Source organism: Harpegnathos saltator, unplaced genomic scaffold (genome assembly GCF_003227715.2).
Source record: "Harpegnathos saltator strain DR-91 unplaced genomic scaffold, Hsal_v8.6 scaffold580, whole genome shotgun sequence".
NCBI lineage: Eukaryota > Metazoa > Arthropoda > Insecta > Hymenoptera > Formicidae > Harpegnathos > Harpegnathos saltator.
In genome coordinates this window covers 331,375-353,505 of record NW_020230405.1, presented here as the reverse complement: position 1 = coordinate 353,505, position 22,131 = coordinate 331,375, and positions in this window count along the sequence as shown.

The window sequence follows — 22,131 nt, the reverse complement described above, 5'->3', positions numbered from 1 at the left end:
GACTGGGGGACTAGGGGTGATTTGGATCCGGTGCCCGCTGGCACCGGCACAGAAGCCCGGTCGCGGACGGGGGGCTATTGGTGAGGTGGTCGAGGGCACGTGTGCGAATTCTGGAGGAACGGCCCCTCCAGTGTTTCAAGTGCCTAAAATATGGCCATATGGCGGTGGCCTGTCAGTCCGAAATAGGACTGGGAGGCCACTGCTTTAGGTGCGGACGGACCGGGCACGTAGCGCGAGGATGCATTGCGGATGTGAGGTGCATCCTCTGCTACCAAGAGGGGAGGGACGCCGCTCACCGTATGGGTGGGCGGTCGTGCAAAACTGTCCCCCGGACTGCTCCGAGAGGGGGAGCTGCCCCGCGACGCAAACGTCGGAACAGAGGGAAAAAGGCGGCGGGCAGGGGGGCGGGGGCTGCGACCCGGGGCATTGTGCCCGCGCAATCTCGGCCCGTCGATGGTGCCGCCGAAAAAGTTAAAATAGGGACCTTGCTCCCCGCGGTGGCCCATGAGGCCAGGGAGGTAGGAAAGGGGAAGGTGGAGGCCGGGGTAAGAAAGCCTCCACCAACCATAGATCCGACAGGGCCGGCAAAGGTTAGAGCGACGGCTGCGGTAACCCCGGTCACCGCGCCAAGAACCACGAGGCGGTGTCAGCAAGGTGCACGGTGTGCGCAGAGAGGAGTGGGCCGGCCGACCACAAGGTTGGTGGACCGGCCTCCAAACCTCCGAGGAATCGGAGGTGGAGGGGAAAGCGAGGAGGACCATAGAGGCGGAAAGGACCGGGGAGGGAACTGCGATCCCTGCCCCCACCACGCGTAAGGTCCCCTCGCCAAGGAAGGGGAAGACCAGAATGGCCTCCTCCCAACGCGGGACTTGGCACAGGTGAAGTGGGAGGAGAGACCCCCAACCCCCATGGAAGTTGACACGTGGCTGGAAGAAGTCCGGGCATCGGACTCCAGGGACACGGAGCAGGCGGAGCCAACAACAAAGGGCCACAACGACAAAGGTCACAACAAAAGGCCACAAGGAAGAGAGGGGCGACCAGAGAGGACGACACTAATCCAGCGAAACCGGAGATGGGAGGAGGAGTAGGATCACTGGAGACAGAGAAGGTGAGCAGGGTAGAGTCTGTAAGCCCACCCCCAACAGCCCTAGGAAAAGGAGAGTCGAAGGATGCGCCCCCTCCGATTCCCCAGACGGTGAACCTCTCCTCATACTCCCCAGAGGAGGGGGACACCCAGGTAGGGACTCCCTGTACCTCCGCAGAGGTAGAGATACCCGTTGTCGAGACCACCATGGCCGAAACCCCCCCAGACGGAGTCGGTGCGACACCCGTGTTGCCGGAGGCTACCTCTGAGGGGACAGAGGTGGGTAGCCCGGAGGAAGGGCTGGAAGCCTAGCTTTCACGCCCCTTCTCCAGGTCCTACAGGCCAACCTCGGCCACGGTCGATGAGCCCAGAACCTTTTTGCCCAAGGGCTAAAGGAACTGGGAGCCGGGTTGGGGTTGATCACCGAGCCGTTCTGGATCCCAGCAAGCAGTCCCGACTGGTTCGGGAGCCGGAACAGCTTAGTGGCCACGGTGGCACACCCCAATTCGGGACTCCTTCCCTGTGCACTCAGGAAGAAGGGGGTCTCGTAAGTGGCGGTTGACTGGGGGCCCGTTAATGTGGTGGAGGTGTATCTCCCCCACCGCAGGAATGAGGCTGATCTCGGCGAGTTGTCCCATGTTATGGCGATCCTTGACGAGGGGATATGGTGCGACGATGCCACCCCCGTCGTGGTTTCCGGGGACTTCAACGCCCACTCCACGGAGTGGGGTTGAGGTCCTCGGCAGGGGGATCCCCGGAGGAGCGACCCCGTGATCGGCTGGGCGGCGGGACTCGGCTTCCTGTTGATGAACAGGGGGTCGGCCAGCACCTGTGTGTGGCTGAAGGGGGGAGTCGATCATTGATTTGACCAGGACCCCCCCCCTCGGCCGCCCGGATCTTTCGGGAGTGGGCGGTGGTGACCGGGGGCAAGATGTTATCTGATCATAGATACATAGTCTGGGCCTTCGATTCTGCCGCGTCTCCGCAGGTACTGGACTGTTGCCCAGGGGGAGACCTAAATTCCTTACCTCGAAGGTAGGCCCTCAGTCAGCTGAATGCGGACGTGTTCTAGGCAGCCACCCTCGTGGCCACCTGGCACCTAGAAGAGGGGCAGGTGAGTGGGACGCTAGCCCCCTGGAAGGGGGCTAGGAAAATGGTGGGCATCGTGACGGCGGTGTGCGACGTCGCGATGCCCTGGTCCCACCCCTGTCGTCGCCAGGCCGCGTATTGGTAAAAGGGAGCCTGGGAGCAACTAGTGAGCTCCCTGGACGACGACCCGTGGAGGCGCCCGTACAAGCGGACAGTCGATAAGATCCGTCTGTGGGCGCCCCCGCCCTGAGGGAGGGGAGTGAGGCGAGGAACTGGAGGTCAACCCAGAGGAGTTCACCAGGGCCAGGAAAAAGCTGGGGACCAGAGGCAAAGCCCCGGGCCCCGACGGCATTCCTGGCTGCGCCTTTGGCAAGGGGAACATGGCCGCAGCCACGAGAGGTGTTATGAACAGGTGCCTTAGGGAGGGATTTTTCCTCCAGGAGTGGAGGAGGGCCAAATTGGTCCTCCTCCCGAAGGCCAGCAAAATATCTGGCGGGCCGCCGGCCTTTAAACCGATTTGCCTGCTGGACAAGGCGGGCAAAATGCTGGAGCGTACCATCGCGGACCGTCTCGTCCAGCATTTGTCCTTAGAGGGGTCGGACCTCCAGGACAGGCAATATGGGTTCAGGCCCGGACGGTCGACGCTCGACGCGATATAATACTTCCTGACCCGTGCCAACGTGGAGGAAAAGGGCGGGATGTTGTTGGCGGTGTCCTTGGACATAACAAACGTCTTCAACACCCTGCCCTGGCTAGAGATCGGGCGAGCTCTCGAACACCATCGGGTGCCCGCCTATTTCCGACGCATATTGGCGGCCTACTTTGGGGACAGGGACCTCGCCTACTCCATGAGAGGCGGGGTCCAAGGCCGGCAGAACATGGAACGAGGTGTCCCGGAGGAGTCCGTATTGGACCCTCTGCTATGGGACATCGCGTTCGATAGGGTATTGCGCACGTCGCTCCCCCTCGGCTGCCACGTTATCTGCTACGCGGATAATATGTTAGTGGTAGCCGGGGGGGGGAGAACTGGAGGGAGGCCCGCCTCCAAGCGGAGATGGCTTTGGCGTCGGTGATGGGCACCATACATAGCCTGGGTCCGAAGGCGGTTCCCCAGAAAACGGAGGCCGTCTTCTTTCACGACCGCAACCATGGGGCGCCACCAGAGACCCAGGTTCTGGTGGACGGAGTCTGCGTCTGCATCGGGCCCAAAATAAAATATCTGGGCCTAACGCTGGACAGCCGATGGGACCTCAGGGCCCATTTCAGGGACTTGGCTCCCCGGGTCAGGAAAGCAGGTCTGGCCTTGGCCAGAATCATGCAGACCCAGGGGGCCCGGGTTGGCACGTCACTTGTACGTTGGAGTGGTTCTCTAGATCGCCCTCTACGGCGTGCCAATATGGGCGCCCCAACTATTGGCCACTGCCCAAGGCAGTAGCCTCATGCGCCAGGCGCTGAAAGCGGTGACTGTGAAGGCGATTCGCGGGTTCGGCTCCATGTCGTACATGCGGCGACGATCCTGGTCGGCTCCCCCACCCGTCGAACTCCTAGCCGAGGAGCGTAGCATCCTTTACTGGAGGATAAAGGAGCTCCGCGAAAGGAGGGAGGTATCGGCCAGGGGTATGGCGGCTCTGAGGTCTCAGGCGGTTGCCCGGACCCTGCAGCGGTGGGCGGACGTGATGTCCGCCCCGCGGGAGTTCGGGCAACTGACGACGGAGGCTGTCCGTCCCTTCCTGGCAGAGTTTGCAGGCAGGAGGGGGCGTGGATTAACTTATCATCTGGTGCAGGTGATGACCGGACACGGCAGTTTTGGTCATTATCTGGACCGGATAAAGAAGGAGCCCACCACCGGATGCCACCACTGCCCAGCGCGGGATGACACCGTGCACCACATCCTGGCCGAATGCGAGGCATGTAGCCAGGGGCGCGGTGTCCTCGTCAGGGCAGTGGGGTGTGGGGAGGACGAGCTCTTACTCCCGCGCATGGTGCGAGCCATGTGCGGGAGCGAGAAGGTTCGGATAGCGACGGCCTCCTTTTGTCGCAACATTATGTCTTGGAAGAAGGCCGCCGATTGGGAGCGTCATCCCGGGGTCCGCTGCAGAGCGCGGCGGGGAGGGCGGCGCTCCCCGGGTATGGGCAGCGGGCCTGAGGGGGCGCCGGCCGAGGAGAAGGACAGGCCACCGGCTCTCGCCGGAGGCCGCCTCCTCGGCCATCACGGGCCCGCCTTCGGACACGCGGGGGAAGGGGGGTGACGGGTGTGTAATACCCACCCGCCTCCCCCCTAGGCGTCGGATAGGGTAGGTGAAGGGGGAGTGGAAGCCCAGTTTAGGGCTGGGCTCCACTCACCCCACTCCTCTGGATGGGAGTAATGGGGGGCGCGGAGGGAGGGTGGATGCCCCCTCCCTCCAAGTAAATACCACAAGGCCAACCCGGCCGGGAAACCGGTCGGGAGACCGCGCCTTGGACTACCTCTGTGGGACAGGGCGCGGTACTCGAGGCGAGGGGCTCCCGGAGAGTCCTGGGGCCGGGGTGTTGAGGAGGGAATGCGGGAGCAGTTCCCCTAACTCCCCTCACAACGATCTAAATGGTAGATATCCCGCAGAGGGTTTTAGTCAGTAAGAGTCTGACATAACCCCCGTCCCCCCCAAAGGGTTGGGGGTATCCATGATGGATTTCCCCTGCGTTAACAAAAAAAAGCTATAGCAATATTCCTCGCAATAATCAAAACATGTAAGGAAAGTATGTATTGAAAGGCTAACGTGCATAAGCAATAATAAGTAAATGTAGACCGTGACGTAAGTATATCACACAATTTGAATTTTAAATAAGTTCTTTGTATTTTCTATCATAGAAAAATAAAAAGAAAGCTCTTAAAAGACGTTAATTCAAATATTTTACATTTAATCACAGTTACAAATATGTATACTCCTATGTATACGCTTGATTAGTAAATTAATCTATAAGTTTAATGATACTATTTAATTATCACGCAATTGTGCAATACTTGAAATAATAGAACGCTCACAGCTCGCAAAATATATTACTATTTACATTTGTCTTTATTCTCTGATAATATTGTGCAACCAGACAATATTTTATTCATTTATTACGTAAAAAATAAAGGCAGTACTTAATTTATTAACTTTTCATTATTTAAGCAATACAAGTACGAAAACAGGTTAAATCCCGGTAATGTTCATAATTTATTCTTATTATTTAAAATTGTCTTAAGCACAGTCTTAAAAAGTCATAAACTAATCACAACAAAACCATATGCTCGTCTTAAAAGACACTACTTATAATTACTAATCACGGACTAGGTACATGCGAGTGAGGCGCGTGTGCCGGCCCTGAGCGCTATATAGACAAAAGCGTTAATTCGTTAAATTTAAAACGCTCTCCTGCAAAAACTACTTGTCGGACGCAATTTTACTCAAGGAAAAAGTTGATTGTTTTAGCATAAAGTATCATGTCCTGTACTTCGAATATGGGAATTTCGGATCACTCTGTATAATTATATGTAATTTATAATTATATATAATTATATATAAAATATGTTCGCATATTATTATACATAAAGATATAAAATTATATATAAATTGTCATATATAATTACATATATTTATATACAGGGTGTCCCATAATTGTAGAACACGAACTCCAAAGCTAAGCGGGAGGAACAAAAAAGTCCTTTTCCATTTAGCGATATCTTGCATATTTTAGTTCTTTATTCTTGCGTATTTTAGTAATAACTGCATAAAGTTTGGCGTTTGTCACAGCCTTCGCGGCCTATATGGTAGACGCTCCGCGGCGAGATGTGTGCGTCGAGGCTGAGCGGTAAGGCAGCGCGCGTTGACCGCCGTGCCGGCGATGGCGTTTTGATGCTTCGACGCCGTCGACGTGCAGCGGAACGATAATGAACGCGCCGCGTATACGCTGCAAATATAAGCGTGTTTTCTCTTTGCCAAAAGTGTGTGGTGCACACTTCTGGGTTGCAGGCGTTAATTAAACGTTTACTAAACACGACGACAAATGCGGATTAAACGCAATTGCGCGTGTTAAAATTATTTTTTCACGTAGAAACGCTATCATTTCCACACCATTAATGAGGTAGATAGCCTGGTGCGTTTTCTTTTACGTAGTTTCCCCAGTAGGCCTAATCCACAGTTATTGATTAGTGTAGTAACTGTTCGAAGTGCCTTCCTCCAACATGTAAGCAGAGTTCGGCGCTACACGACCCGCTAGGGCGCTGTGAAACCCGCCGACGGCGGCGCGCAGTCTTCGAGACCCGCAGGCTGCCGCGCCGAACGTTGAGAGACGGTCAGAGCGTCAGCTTGCCGTCGAAAGGACGCGGCTTGTCGTCGCGGCGGATTCCGTGGCGACGCTCGCCGAGCTCGAGGATCTGACGATCCAGATCGTCCGATTCATCGGGGAAGGCGGGCCAGGGGGGGCGCGCCGCGCGCTCGTCGACCGCCGCCACGCGTAAGACCGACGAGGAGCGGCGACGGGGGAGGAACGCGCGAGAGGAAAGCCGTCAGAGGAAATTGGCACCGGCCAATATCTCCGATTTTTTCGGAGAAGACGACAGGAACAAGGCTCCCGAAGCAGCGCGAATACAGGCGCTCTTCAGGAAGAACCGACGCAGGGTGGTTCGAGAGGTGTTAGCTGGTCACGCGGAGGTCTGCGACTTGCCGACCGAAGTGGTACGGGCGCACTTCGAAGAACTGTATTGCGGAGGGGACGACCTGCGGGGCGCCGAGCCTACGGAGCGAGCCGACGTTCCGCGCGGGGACAGCGGTGCCGCCGCGCTGATAGAGCCATTCACGGAGCGAGAGGTGTGTCGTCGGTTCCGGCGTATAAATAATTCTTCGCCGAGTCCCGACGGCATTACCTACAAGGACCTCCGTGCGGCGGATCCATCGGCGCGGCTGCTCGTCGCCCATTTCAATGCATGTTTGCGGCTCGAGGCGGTTCCTGCCGTCTGGAAGACCTCCAACACGGTATTGGTGTATAAGAAAGGTGACCGCGGTAATATTAACAATTGGCGCCCTCTCGCGTTGGGGGATACCCTGCCCAAACTCTTCGCCGCCGTGTTGGCCGATCGTATCAATGAGTGGTACGTGACCAGCGGAAAGTTCAGTCCGGCGCAGAAGGGGTTCCTAAGGGACGAGGGGTGCTTCGAGCACAACTTTGTCCTGCAGGAGATCCTGACTGATGCCCGGAGGAGCCTGCGACCGCTCCTAGCGACTAGGAAGCGGGCAAAGTCGCGACGATCTGTCCGTTGCCCTCCGCTTATGCACCAAAAAAATTTTCACGAGAAAATGTTGGGCGCCAGGCACGGATATCGTGCCCATCAACACTAACTAGGCGGCGGCGAGTCAACGCGATCGCCTACGAATTCGACAGCTCCTGTTCTTTTAAGTCGGAGATGGGGGTGGGTCTCTGGGGGGAGATTAGGAGGGGAATTAAATTAATTAACACGCAAACTGTAGAACTAGTAGTAATCCGCGTGTATTTTCTTTACGGTAATCAGTAATACAAGTCTTTTACTCCTGACGTAGAAGCGACAGCGATCTCGACGGGTCCGCGCGACCCGCGACCCGCGATAACGATAAGCCCCCGCTCGTTGAGAGAGAGAAACGCTCTGCTCCCCGCGTTCCGCGGAAAGACCGACAGACGGCTTCGGTGACCGCTCTACAATCTAAATTTTCGCACCAAGTCCGACAGCCGCTGTCTAGTCCCACCGCGCAAACGGTTCGCACAAACAAACAGAGTCGTACAGAGCGACACTCTTACAATTTTCGTCCGCTGGCGGCAGCCTCCTCCCGGACAGTCGCTCCTCCGCTCGTCCGCTCCGCTCGCTCCTCTCCTCGCTTCCGGCGCTCTCTCGATAGCTCTCTCTCTCTCCGGGATCCGCACGCGCACGGTACACTGTCTCCCGATAGCTAGTCGCCGCGACACCAATAACAACGGTACTCGGATCCGATAACTGCGATAGCTGATTTTGGTTTCGTCACCCGCTCCGATCGCTTTTTCGCCACGGCTTCGCCAAGAGTGTTCTGCGTTCGTCCCGGCCGAAGATACGTGGCCCCGGTGGATCCTTCTCCGCTCCAATTTTTTTTCCTTGATCACGCGATGGCGAGATGCTGCTCTAAATCCTTCTTTCTTTCGCCGAGCATCTTCTGCGTGATCAAAAGTTTCTCGTTGTCAGATGTCGTGCCCCGGTTTGTTTTGTAGGCTACGACAATACACAAAAATACAGCGACAGCGGTGCGACATCAACGGTACAATTGTTCGGAAACAAAATTAGAGGCGGCCAATGACATCACCTGAGAGCTCTTAGGGCTCGCGACGGCTCCTCGAGGCCTTCCTCCTTTCCCCTCGGTCTCCCTTCTCTGGTCCGCCGTTCCTGCCGGTCGGAGGCTACCCGCAACGAAGGGACACACACATTCTAAGGCGCGGGAGTATCACCAAAAAAGAAAAGAACAGCAATCTCGCACTCGTCGGTACGAGATCGTTCGCCACCAAAAATATATCCGCGATTTTTTTCGAAATAACGCAGCTCGCCTCGCGATTGCGGCCTAGCGCGACAGCTGGGGGACCCCCTCGGAGGCCCTCCGCCTCTTGTAACAGGCGACCTCAAAATCGCCATGTCACAAGACGCAGGGAGGTGGTAGTCGCGTGGCTAGACCTTTCCAACGCGTTTCCCACTCGGCGATCCGCCGCGCACTGGTTCGCGCGGGCGCGCCAGCAGGCCTCATCACCGTATGGGGCTCGCTGTACGACGGTTGCACTACGCGGGTGCTAACCGCCGACGGCTTCACCGCGCCCATCCAGATTCGCTCGGGCGTACGCTAGGAATGCCCGCTAAGTCCAATCGTGTTCGACCCCGCGATCGACTCCGTGCTGCGTGCAGTCACGGCTGTCGGTCTCGGGGTCGAGCTCTTGGACTCGCGGTGATCAGTAATGGCCTATGCAGATGACCTGGTACTGGTCTCCAGGACGCCCGACGAAATGGAACGACTGCTCGCAGTCACGGTAAACGAGGCATCGTCGGTCGGGTTGCGGTTCAACCCTGCCAAATGCGCCACCCTGCACATCGGTGCAGGCGGAGCGGGCAGGGTCCGACCGACGACCCTCCGGATCCAGGGCCAACTGGTCCGTGCAATGGCCGAGGGCAAGGCCTATGAGCACCTCGGTATATCGACGGGCTTCGGGATGAACCAGACTCCGCATACTGCTTATTCGGGTGCTACGTGACGACTTGGCGTCGGTTGACCGTTCCCTCCTCGCCTCCTGGCAGAAGACTGAGGCCGTGGCGACCTTTTTGTTGCCGCGGCTTGACTTTTTGCTGCGGGGAGCCGCAGTGGAGAAGGGCCCCCTCGAGGACATCGACCTGCAAATCCGCAGGTCCTGTAAGATGTGGCTCAACCTCCCGCAGAGAGCGAGCGCCGAAGTGGTCTACATGCCCGCTCGCAAAGGGGGATGTGGGCTACTTCCTCTAGCTGACCTCGCCGACGTCCTCACGATCGCGCACGTCTTCCGTCTCTTGACGGCGGACGACCGTGCGGTCAGGGACCTGGCTTGGGCGTCTCAACGGGGAATGGTTGTACACCGCATCGGCCACCCCCCTGGTTGAGACCAGATCGCCGCCTTTCTCTCGGGGTTTCTCGAGGGGAGGTTGAGAGGGGAGGGGAGCGCTCCCTGTGGTCGAGGGCTCGGAACGCCGCGCGTCATCAGTCGGATCGCTGCGCCATCCCATAGCTGCGGAGCGAGGAGCGCCGCGAGCTCGTCCTTCAATGTCGCGGTCAACGGGGCAGGATCACCAAGATCACACCTGGGGCTCGGGCCCAGGTGATCGGACGCCTGCGCGCTGCTGTGGCGGAGTGGTATGATACCACCTTGTCGCGGAAACCAGACAAGGGGAAGGTGTTCGAGGTGTCGTCGCAGCATCGAGTGAGCAATCACTTCATGCGGGGCGGCAGTTTCACCTGTTTCGCTGATTGGCGTTTTATCCACCGCGCTCGTCTCGACGTGTTGCCATTGAACGGTGCCCGTCGATGGGGAGACGGTGATAGACGTTGCCGGCGATGCGGGGCGGAGTCCGAGACCCTTCTTCATGTGGTCTGTCATTGCGGACCCCACTCCGCCGCGATACAGTGGCGTCACGATTCGATCCTGTTCCGACTTAGCAGGACTTGCCGTCTGCCAGTGAGCACGTGACCGTGAACCAGCGGGTCGAGGGCCTCGACGGGGGACTCGGTGAGCTACGACCTGATCTCGTGATCAGGCACGAACCGTCGAAGAGTATCGTCTGCGATGTCACGGTGCCCTTTGAGAATCGGCCATAGCGTTCGAGGAAGCTAGGGAGCGTAAACTCGCTAAGAACGCTCCCTTGGCGGAGGCGCTCGGTCGACTCGGGTATCGTGTAGTCGTGACGGCCTTTGTCGTCGGGGCGCTCGGCTCCTAGGATCCGTGCAACGAGCCGGTGCTGAGACTGCTGCGTATCGGCAGTACGTACGCGTTCATGATGCGCCGGCTCATTGTGTCGGATACCATACGCTGGTCCAGGGACATCTACGTGGAGCACGTCTCTGGCGTCCACTAGTATAGTGCTCCTCCATGCCGAGCCGATGGCGGCGTTCGCGACGTGTCGCCGCCACTCGCGATTCGCCGCCGTGTGGCCGGCTCGCGAGCCGACGAGGCGGCGGGGGCATAAGTGTTCGTGAGCGAATGTCGCGTATGGCCGCCGGCTAGAGAGGTGTTCCTGCAACAAAAAATAAGTTTTAATCTTGTGTTATTTATGTATTTATTCTAATGTTTTATTTATTTATTTATTTATTTATTTGTGTCCTGTCCTCTGGAATGTTGACTGCCGCGGGAGCGGCGGCGGATGTGCTTCGCCGTCGCGCCCACGGTTGATACATTTTTAGACGACGGACTACATTTTTTACATTTATGTATTTTATTTTAATTATTTATTCTTATGTGTGTTGTGTTGTCTGGAGTATGGACTGCCGCAGGAGAGGGGACGGATGCCCTCCGTCCTCGCTCCTGCGGCTGAAATATTTTATGGCAGCTGACACAATGTGTGCTCGGAGATCTAGTTAGTGGAAAAGAGCTTATTTTTTATACAGGGTGCACGATTTATCTGAAGACATTGAAATATCTCGAGAACTATGCATTGGATAAAAAAAAGTGGTTAATGAAAGTTGTTAGTCTCGAAGGGGGGCATCCAATGATACCAAACTCGACCTCCCACCCCACCCCCTGGGGGTGGGGGTTGGGGGCAACTTTGAAATCTTAAATGGAAACCCCCTTTTTTATTGCAGATACGGATTCTACGCCACAAAATACGTAAATTTTGTCCGAAACTTTTTTTTTGATTCGTGATAGATCGCGTTGTAATCACAAAAAATTATATTTTCCGCAATTCTCCAGAAATGATCATTGGATTGAGAAATAAAAAATACCTGTTCAATATTTTTAAAGAACATAATAAAAGTTATTTCCCCCCATCCTCTCGGGGTAGGGTGGGTGGTAACGTTCAAATCTCAAATGGGAACCCGAATCGAAGAGGGAAGAGTTCGCCATACACCCATAGTGCTCGACGCGCCACTATGGGTGTATGGCGAACTATAGCTTATTATTATAAAAGGCAGTGCAATGCGGTCAGAGCTCACTTTTCTTTCAGAATTAGAACTGAAAGCATATCTAACAATTTCATTTTACTTGACTAGTTTTTATTACCTGCATACCTACCTTTCATTCTTTGAACAGAATTGCAAGTAGAAAATGAATTCTGCAACCGTAGAAGAAGAAATTGAAATGATTCTGATTTATGGTGAATGTAGGAGGAATGTTAACGATGCTGTTGCTCGTGAAAACATTGTAGAACGCATAAGAAACGCTTGCGCTGAAACTCCCGCAGATATGCTTCTATCCTGTGTACAGTCATTTGAAAAAAGGATCAATAAGTGTATTGAAGTTGAAGGTAAAAATTTCGAACACTTACTCTAATTAATTGAACAGTGAGAGGCAAGGGCACTCACATTAAAAAAACACCCGAAGGGAACATAAAACTACTACGTCCTCGTCGTTGTTCCTGTGTAACGCTAAAAGTAGTTTCTCGGAAAAATTCAACGCTATCTATCACGATGAAAAAAATTGTTTCAATAAAATTTTCACGTACAATCTAATTCTGCAGTGAAAAATGTGGGTCCCCATTTGAGATTTGAACGTTATCACCCACCCTACCCCGAGAGGATTGGGTGGGAGGTGGGAATAACTTTTATTATGTTCTTTAAAAATATTGAACAGGTATTTTTTATTTCTCAATCCAATGATCATTTCTGGAAAATTGCGGAAAATATAATTTTTTGCGACTACAGCGCCATCTATCACGAATCAGAAAAAAAATTTCGGACAAAATTTACGTATTTTGTGGCGTAGAATCCGTATCTGCAATAAAAAATGGGGGTTTCTATTTAAGATTTCAAAGTTGCCCCCAACCCTCACCCCTAGAGGGTGGGGTGGGAGGTCGAGTTTGATATCATTGGATGTCTCCCTTCGAGACTAACAACTTTCATTAACCACTTTTTTTCATCCAATGCATAGTTCTCGAGATATTTCAATGTCTTCAGATAAATCGTGCACCCTATATATTATTTTCATGTAAATGGAAGGTGTGTACGTGATACACGCCCTTACCAGTAGCACGCTGCGCTTCCAGGTCCCTCTTTCAGTTAGGTGAGCCATCGGTGTGTATGTCACGTGCGAAGCCTATGGCTCAGTCGAGTGTGCATGTCGCGTAAATAATAGATTAGTTTGTAAGGCCAGCGTGCGTATGCACCAATGTGGTGCGAGCGACATTGAGGACACCAAGCAGGTGAGCCTAAAAGCAAAAATATATTAAGAATAAAGCAATAAAAAGGTATATTGTTGATGAAGCGGATTGTCCAGGCCTGCTAGCCTGGGCAATGTTTCTATTAAGAATATTAAGAATATATAATATAGATATTTACAATAATATGCGTGTTGATGCTCACTGTCGGGGGGGGGGGGCAAATTGTCCCCCGACCATAAAATATTTAAAATTTGCGCCTGGCCTAGGCCTGAATATACACTGTAATTACCCCAGGGGTCTTGTCCCCCGGGGAACATTAATTCGTGAATAAACGTGCAACTAACTGTTCGAAATACCTTCCTCCAGCATGTAAGCAGAGTTCAGCTCTTCATGTTATCTCTTGAGTCGCACGGTGCGCCATATCCGGCGTGATAGCAGCGAACACCGCAATAATTGCTGCACGCAAGTAGTATAGGGGTGGTATGGCCAATTAAAACATTCCCCCTCCACTCGGCCCTCCGGCGCCACTAGACCATGCCCACCGGCGCCGGAGGGTCGAGTGGAGGGGAAATGTTTTGACTGGCCATACCTACCCCTAAGGCTGAAAATGGCGGAAATTTAAATCACCAGAATAAAAATTAGCGTAATCTAAATATTAAATTTTTATTATTCATATTAGGCGTTGTCAGTGATTCCAGCTCTTGGTCAACAGGTTAAATTACATATTACTTTTGGAAAAATCTCCTAGGCACTCTGCGAGGCTCGAACTCGGGACTTCAGGCTCTTGAGTCAAATGTCTTTTACCACTGCTCTACTGCTACTCTTTGGTAGAAACTGGTTTCATGACGTACACGTAGAACGTAGAGAGGTGTGTGTGTGTTGTGTGGTTAGTGCGAAGTCTCTGGAAAAATCCTGTAGGCCCTGGCCTAATTCGCAACTGGATCCGCTGGCTTTCGAGTCAGGCGTCTTATGCACTACGCTACTGCTGATGAAAACTAGCTATATTGTATACATACGAAGGGTATCGACGTCACGCGTGAAAAATTTGGCAAATTCTAGAACCTACGGGACTCGGGCCTCCACCATGAGACTCCGGCTCTCGACTCTCCTGAGCGTGTGCGAGCATGTTCGAGCAGGTAGGGATTATTTCGAAGACAAAAACTTCTCAGCAATTGTTGGAAGACGATACCTGTGGTCTATGTCTACCCGAATATTTTTACCTGTGCGGGTCTCCTCGCTTTCGAACTCGAAAAGTTTACAACGGGATTTGTTACCTCGAACTGGAAATCACAGGGAAGAGAGAAGAGGTGAAGAGAAAGAAATGCACCATATTTTTCATAGAATTAATTCACATATTATTCTTGTACATTTTCTTAATACATGTTGCCGCGTTTCCTGATGTTGATTTGACTTTGTTCGATGATACCATCGACATATAACGAAAAAAAATTTATTCCATATTACTGGAAATTGAATGGATTTAAGTGCCGGGCACCGTTAAACGCTTTGTTATCGACAAAGCCGACAATTATGCGCTTTGGTATTTGTCCAAGAATGACGTTATCCAGTGTCTTTCCTACGACGCCGCTATGAACCGTGAATGATTTAACCTTGACTCTCGTGAGGGGGTATTTAGCAGTAGTCCGGGTCAACATTTTCGTATGAGCGAGTAATATGCCTTGGTTTATTCTAGCTCTTCTGATGAGTAGCGTAGCATCTAAAATGCGTATCCGTGACATAATATTTCCCTCCATAAAACAGAAGGAATCTTTCGAACGAACAAGCCTCATGCGCACTTCGACATCGTTGATCAAGAATTTATCTGGATTGAAGACTACGTCGCAGTGAAGATGACCTATGACATCCAGTGTTCGCCCTCCTTGTATAAAAGTGGCTCGCTTGTCGAGTCCGTGATTGCTTGGTGTCGCTCCAGGTAGAGCGTCCATGTTCCCTGCAGTATCGCTGTATCACAAGCACGAAGCCAGGTGGGAGGTTTTTACTGATGAAGCATAATTTAATAACGCCTCTGTGTAAGCACGGTAAGCGTAAGCATTGTTTGGAGGAGACACGAGCTTTTGATTGAAATATACGTCGATTTGATTGAACATCGAATGCAGTATATGGTTTACCGGGCCTACTTTTGCGGCGGCAGCTCCTGCTCTGGTTTCCGTTTCTACTCGTATGCGTAGCGACAGCATGATGTGAGAAAGATCTATGTATTCTTCTCCATGCCCGGGTACGACGAATTCGACGGGCATGTCGTCCGTGAAGACACGGGTTTCTAGTGAATCCATTGTGAACACTCAATATTGGTTTGTGTAGACGGCAGGGTGTAGAGATCGAGTTCACTCTTTAAACATTCGCAGGAATGCGTATGAAGGAAGGATATGCTTCGAAGACACGTTTGTTGTTTAGGAAAAGATGTCTGACACAGTACGCTTCTTGATAACTCCCTGACGTTTAATGAGTCCTCTCCCACATTTTTCACTGAACTCTACTTCTTCGTGGGTTTCTTCGCTAGCTTCTTACCCGATTTCTTCCCCGGTGCGTTTCTTGGAGTCACTTTCCTCTTACTTGATTTAGAAGTGCTGACCCGATGTTGCGTGAAGATGACTTACCGCTGTATCCGCTTGGCGTGTTGAAAGGAAACTGAGCTTTTCCGATTTTCGCAGGAACTTTATATCCCGAATACTTCATCAGATTGTTATTGTGTTCGTCCACTCTTCTTTTGAGATTTGAGCCTGATTCCTTGAGGCGCGCTTTAACAGCTACTTCCAATGATGTGTTATTCCCCACGTCATCGAGTATATTAATCCCTGCGCGTAGAATTTCTTTTCCAACGACACGCATACTACTGGCCAAATAAGGCAACACCCGTCTGAACAGACCACCGAGAAAACTATCGATACCGTCGCCGCTCTGACACCGCGATCCTAGGTTGGATGGTTAGGAAAACTCGTGGAATTCCGTCTCCACGATTTTCCCCGAACTGTGCTTCATAATATTCTAAATAATGCGTTATATCTATGTGTTCTAATTACGGGATAATTATTTCTAATCTCGACGTCTAAATTGTAATGTAACTGTCAACGTCCCAAATTCAAATGATATTCTTTCGCCAACCCGATCTCTTATATATATTGTATTTTGATCGTGCGGAAACATGTTAATCGCAATGGAATATAATTCGGTGTCGAAAAGTGTTTCACCATGTTACGTCCGTATATTTACCATCGTTGTAGTCGACGGGAACTACTCGGAGAAGAGGAGAATGCTCGTCTCCCGTTATATAGGATTCGCAAATATCGCAATAAACAAAGAGTTTATCAGGTGCACCCCGCACCACATTACTTGGTTCGTCGAACATAAGTTTACGTTTTGTCGTGGTGAAAGCGTAAAACTTTTCTCCTCCAGCTTTCTGGGGTTTCACATTACGATCAGTATTGGGATAGTACGCTACACATCCCTGCATAATTTTCGACAAGTTAAGATGAATTAATTCTTCGCTCGGTCTATACACATCGAAGCCAAGCATACGAGCCATTTTGTCGGATAACTTCACGAAATGAAGTCTATTGCATTCTTTAATATCGCACGTGCAGTACAGCGTTTACTTTATCACCATGATGAGGATCCTGGCGCCAAGCAATGTATGTTTTGAGCAATGAGCTAGCGTTGTTTAAAGCTTGTAACAATTCGCTCATCGTGGCGTAAACACCCGGAGTTATACGGATAACCCCGAATTTGGGTAGCTGGTCTTCATCATTTTTGGCGCTTTTGGTATTAATATTTTCACGTGCTAACGAAATGAATTAGAGTTGTGCATCTTCCTCGGGACGCACGTGTAAAAAACTAAAGGGGAATTGAATTTCGGTAAGCGCAACTTCCCATAAACCAGTCAGCTTCACTTCTTGAGGCAATTCCGTAATAAATGAAGTAGTTGTATTTTCTGGATAGTGTCACATGCTACTATTGCTCGGTAGAATCATGAGAAACCGACCTTCCCTCATTGGTATGGAAGCAGCTTTAAGTTCGAAGCAGGTATCTAGGAATTGAATTTAGAGGGGTAACCTCGCCAGCTGACGAATAATTCTTTATTAGCTCCTCGTTCTTTGCGTCGTATCACTTTATCCACAATAAACTCTTCTTCTTGTAAGTTTTTACTTACCCTGGCCAGTTCTTATTCGTAGAATATCCCGTCGATCACTTCACCTGACAGATCACTCAATTCGTACACACGAAGATTTCGCCATTCGAGAATACGGTGAATCCGAAATATTTCTTCCGTCTAGTTCGTCTCATATCCTTTCTCAAAGACTCCTTTCGCTTTACTGACTTGCACTAATGTACCCACTTTGTATATAGTCCTCGACTATAATTTCTTTGATCGAGTTCATCGAGATGGTGGTATCGCTACTGCATATGTTCACGAGCAAGGCGTGCATTATCCAATGTGACGCTTGCCGGTTCCATTTTGGTGGAACATCGAGTGTGGTTGTAAGTGTGCACGATGCCTTGCAAACATTTATGTAACGATATGAATTTTTGTGTATAAAATAGCGCCATAAGCGTTCTTTAAGCGTTCTGTTGAAGAGTTCGACCACCGCTGCTGACGTTAGGATTTCGCACCATGTGAAAACATATGTTCCTTACCTTCAGAAAATTTTGAAATGCTTGACCGATGAATTCTTTACCCTTGTCACTCTGTAACCACGCCGGTACCGCCCTCCGTTTCTTGAGAGTACGTGACGAAAAGTCTCCGTCACGCTGGTCGAAGACTTGCTTCGTGTTGGTTCCACCCAAACAAATTTGCTAAACACATCGATGATTGTCAACAAGTAACAATAGCCTTCGTTGTAATTACGGAAATTAGCGAGTTCGATTAAATCGACCTCCCACAGGTCGTCGATATTCGTGACGTTGTAATGCAAACGTGGAAATTTATGTTGTATCGGTCGATGAAGTGTGTACGCATCCTGCGACTGAAACCAACGAATAATCTCTTCACGTGCGGAGCCGGATCTTGCTGCTCTCGAAAGATTTTTTATCGCAGAGTATCCCCCATAGTGTGTAGAATCGTAGTAGAATTTTGCGAAGTCGGTCATTCCAGCGTGTTCCAATTGATCAAACGTCTTTTACTCGCTGATTTAGATGCGTTGTCGCTTAGCCGCATTTTACGCCTATATTGATCAGAAGTTATAAATATTGTGTGTACACGCGCACCGTCGCGTTCTTCTCCCGCGAGAGACATTTCCCCGATAACACGCTTGCACGTTCGCCCCTTCGTTGGTGGATGTCGATGTGCATAGCTGTTAGCCGTTGAAGAAGCTATACTCAATTCTAACGGGTTCCAATCCATCATGCACCTTTTATTCGTTGGTTTAGAAATGTCACCGCTCATACGCGTTTTATTTCTATTCTCATTGGTTGTTACAAACAGCGTCCGTCCATCCTCGTCATCCTTTTCCTCAAGCGACGTCTGGGCAATCTTACGTTTAGACCAAAGGTGATCGTTAAGTGACGGCAGCGAAGTACCGCTACTTCTCGGAAGAGTTTCTCTCAATCTCGCGGAAAGATCACTTTCTTCCGTGTCTTCCTTCAGTAATTCCCGATTTCCTACAAATTCCGGAGGAGTATACACTTCACGCAAAAATCGTGCAAACTGTACTCTCGTTACCGCCCTGCTAGTTTTTCGTTCACGAGCTGCGTCGTTCAAGAGATCGACGATATTCGATCCTCTCAGAATTCTATCATCTATAGTTACGACTCCCTTTTTTTTGGTAACGCAGGGGAAATCGGTCATGGATACTCCCGACCCTTGAAGGGGCCGAGGGTTATGTCGGACTCTTACCGACTAAAACCGCTGCGGGATGTCTACCATTTGAACCATTGTGAGGGGAGTTAGGGGAACTGCTCCCGCATTCCCTCCCTAGCACCCCGGCCCCAGGGCTCTCCGGGAGCCCCTCGCCTATAGTACCGCGTCCCGTTTCACCAAGGGAGTCCAGGGTGCCGAATCACCGGTCGGGTTGACCTTCTGGTTTTATCATAGGGGGAGGGAGCATCCACCCTTCCCCGCACCCCCATTACTCCTCCTCCCGGAGGGGAGCGTAGGGGAGTGGAGCCAGCCCCAACTGGACATCCACTACCCTTTCTCCTGATCCTACCGACGCACGGGGAGGGCGGGCGGGCTCACTCACCCACCATCACCCTCCCTTCCGGGCATGTCCGAAGTCGGGCTCGAGGCGGCTGGTAGTATGGCCTCCGGTTGACTGGTGGCCGCTCCTCCTCGGCCGATTCTACCTCGGGCCCACTGCCGATTCCCCCCCCGGGAGCCCTGACCCCGCGCCGCCTACCGCGGCGCCTCCCGGGTCGATGCTCCCACTCGGCGGCCTCCTTCTTGGACATCACGTCCTTGCAGAAGGACACCGCCGCTGACCATGCCTCCTCGCTCCTGCACATGGTGAACACCATGTGCGGGAGAGAGAAGTTATGACTCCCTTTTTTCTTTTTTTTTCACGCAGGGGAAATCCTCGTGGATACCCCCGACCCTTGGGGGTCGGGGGTTATGCTGGACTCTTACCAGCTAAAACCCCTACGGGATGTATACTTGTCGGACCGTGGTGGAGGAAGTCAGGGGAACTACTCTCGTATTCCGTCCCTGACATCCCGGCCCCAAGGCTCTCCGGGAGCCCCTCGCCTATACCGTGCCCCCTTTACCTCACCGAGGAAAATTAGTAGGAGACACGGACCCTGGCCAGTTGGCCTTCTGGTTTCACCTAAGGAGAAAAGGGACATCCACCCTTCCTCCGTAACCCCCCTTAAATCGAGGAGGGATTTTTGGTAGTGGGCCCAGCCCCAACTGGATACCACTACCCTTTACCCTACCTATCCGGCAGCTAGGGGGTTGCGAGGATTTAGTCCCTACTCCCCCCTTTCCGATGGAGGCGAGCCTGAGGCGGCCGAGGGAACTCCCGATCCCTTCGAGTCTGGGACCTCTCCTCGGCCGACGCTACCTCCGGCCCGCTGCCGACCTCCCCCCCCGGGAGCGCCGACCCTGGCGTCGCCTTGTGCAACGCATCACCGGCTGACGCTCCCACTCCGGCCTCCTTCCGGGACATTACGTCCTCACAGAAGGAGACCGCCGCTGACCACGCCTCTTCGCTCCCGCACATGGCTTTTACCATGTGCGGGAGCGAAATCTCCCCCTTTCGGCACCCCACCGCCCTGGCAAGGACACGGTGCTCCCTGTTCTATGCTGGGCAGGCAGCCAGGATGTGATGCGCCGTGTCCATCAGCACAGGGCAGTGGCATCGAGTGATGGGTTCCTTCCTGATCCTTTGCAGGTACCGACCAAAGCAGCCGTGCTCGGTCAGGACCTGCACCAGACGGAAGGACATTCCACATCCCCTCCTGCCCGTCAATTTGGACAGGCAGGGACGAACAGCTTCGGCCGTTTCGCGCCCGGGCCCCTGGGGGTCGGACAACATATCCGCCCACCTCTCCAGGGTCCGGGCACTGGCCTGGAACTTCAAGGCCTTCAGGCCCCTGGTCGTTAGCTCCCCCGTCCTGCGGAGCTCTTTGACCCTCCAATATCCAATTTCCGCCCCCCCTTTCCACGACCGTCCAGGTCAGGTCCCGGACACACTGGATTGCATCCAGCGTCGACCGTCCGGGCCTGAACCTATACTGTCGATCGTGGAGGTTCGGCCCCTCTGAGGACAGGTGCTGGACGAGGCGGTCGGCAACGATGCGCTCAAGCAACTTACCCGCCTCGTCCAGCGGGTAAATCGGCCTGTAGGCCGACGCACTCCTGGGCGTCTTGCCCTCCTTGGGGAGGAGGACCAGTTTGGCCCTCCTCCACTCTGGGAAAAACGCTCCCTCCCTAAGGCACCCGCTCATTACCCTCCGCATGACCGCGGACAGGTTTTCTTCGCCGAGGGCGAGAGCCCAGGCGCGGCCAGGAATTCCATCGCGGCCGGGGACCCTTCCCTTGGCCCCGATTTTCCTCCTGGCCCTGGGGAACACCTCTGGACTCACTTCTAGGCTCTCGTCCCAGTCTCCCTCCCCTAACTCGGGGGCAGGGATCCTGGTAGGGCCTCCTTCCACCTTCGGAAAGAGGGCATCCAGGAGCCTTTCGAGGGCCTGGTGGTTCAACGTCTCCGTCGGTGGGGGCGCCCAAGGGCGAATCTTACCCATCACCCTCTTGTATGGGCACCTCCACGGATCGTCGTTGAGGGAGATCACCAGTTGCTCCCAGGCTACTCGCTTGGCCTCGGCGATGGCGGCTTTGAGGGCCTCCCTAGCACGGAGGTAGTCCTCTTTCGCCCCTGTGGCGTCCCCGCCTCGTCGCTGGGCCCGGTAATATACCCGTCTGGCTTGGAAGGAGGAGTCGCGGAAGTCCGCTATCTCCTCCGTCCACCAGTATCCTGTGGGATCCTGTGGGATCGGGGCATCGCAGCGTCGTACGACGACGCCACGATACCCACTATCTCCCTAGCTCCTTCGAGGGGGCTGCGGTCCCACGCACCTGGCCCCTCATCCAGGTGCCAGGTGACCACAAGGACGGCCGCCCGAAACCTGTCCGCATCCAGTCGATTGACAAGGGGACTTTCAGACCTGTTACTAAAGGATTTTGATAGCTCTCGAATATATTGTAGAGGGACTTTCCCTATGTATGAGGGTCAAAAGGTTTTCCTCAATGGGCTTTAGTTTCGAAGAAAAAAATTTTGAAGTTCCACACGCCGTAGAATACTCGGTACGTAGCAGCAACTTTCGAGTCAGCGGACGTGGCGCAGCAACTGCGGTTGCGGCTAGTACGCTGTAGGACCCAAGTTCGGTTCTCACAATTCTTTTTTTTTATCAATTAGCTAGAAATGTTCACAGCATATATCGCGATATTCGTAATAAGTAAAAACTGTGTTATGATTATGTAGTATTTAATATGTAGGTCAATTCTAGGATAGAAAACTGAAATTGAAGAATTGGTGCAGACAAATGGTATTTTATTATTGTATGCAAATATAGTTATAGTAATATTAATAATTCTTACATCACAGTTTCCTCTGTATGAAATGAACAATTTTCAGGGTGATACTTATCATAGAAACAGGAAAAA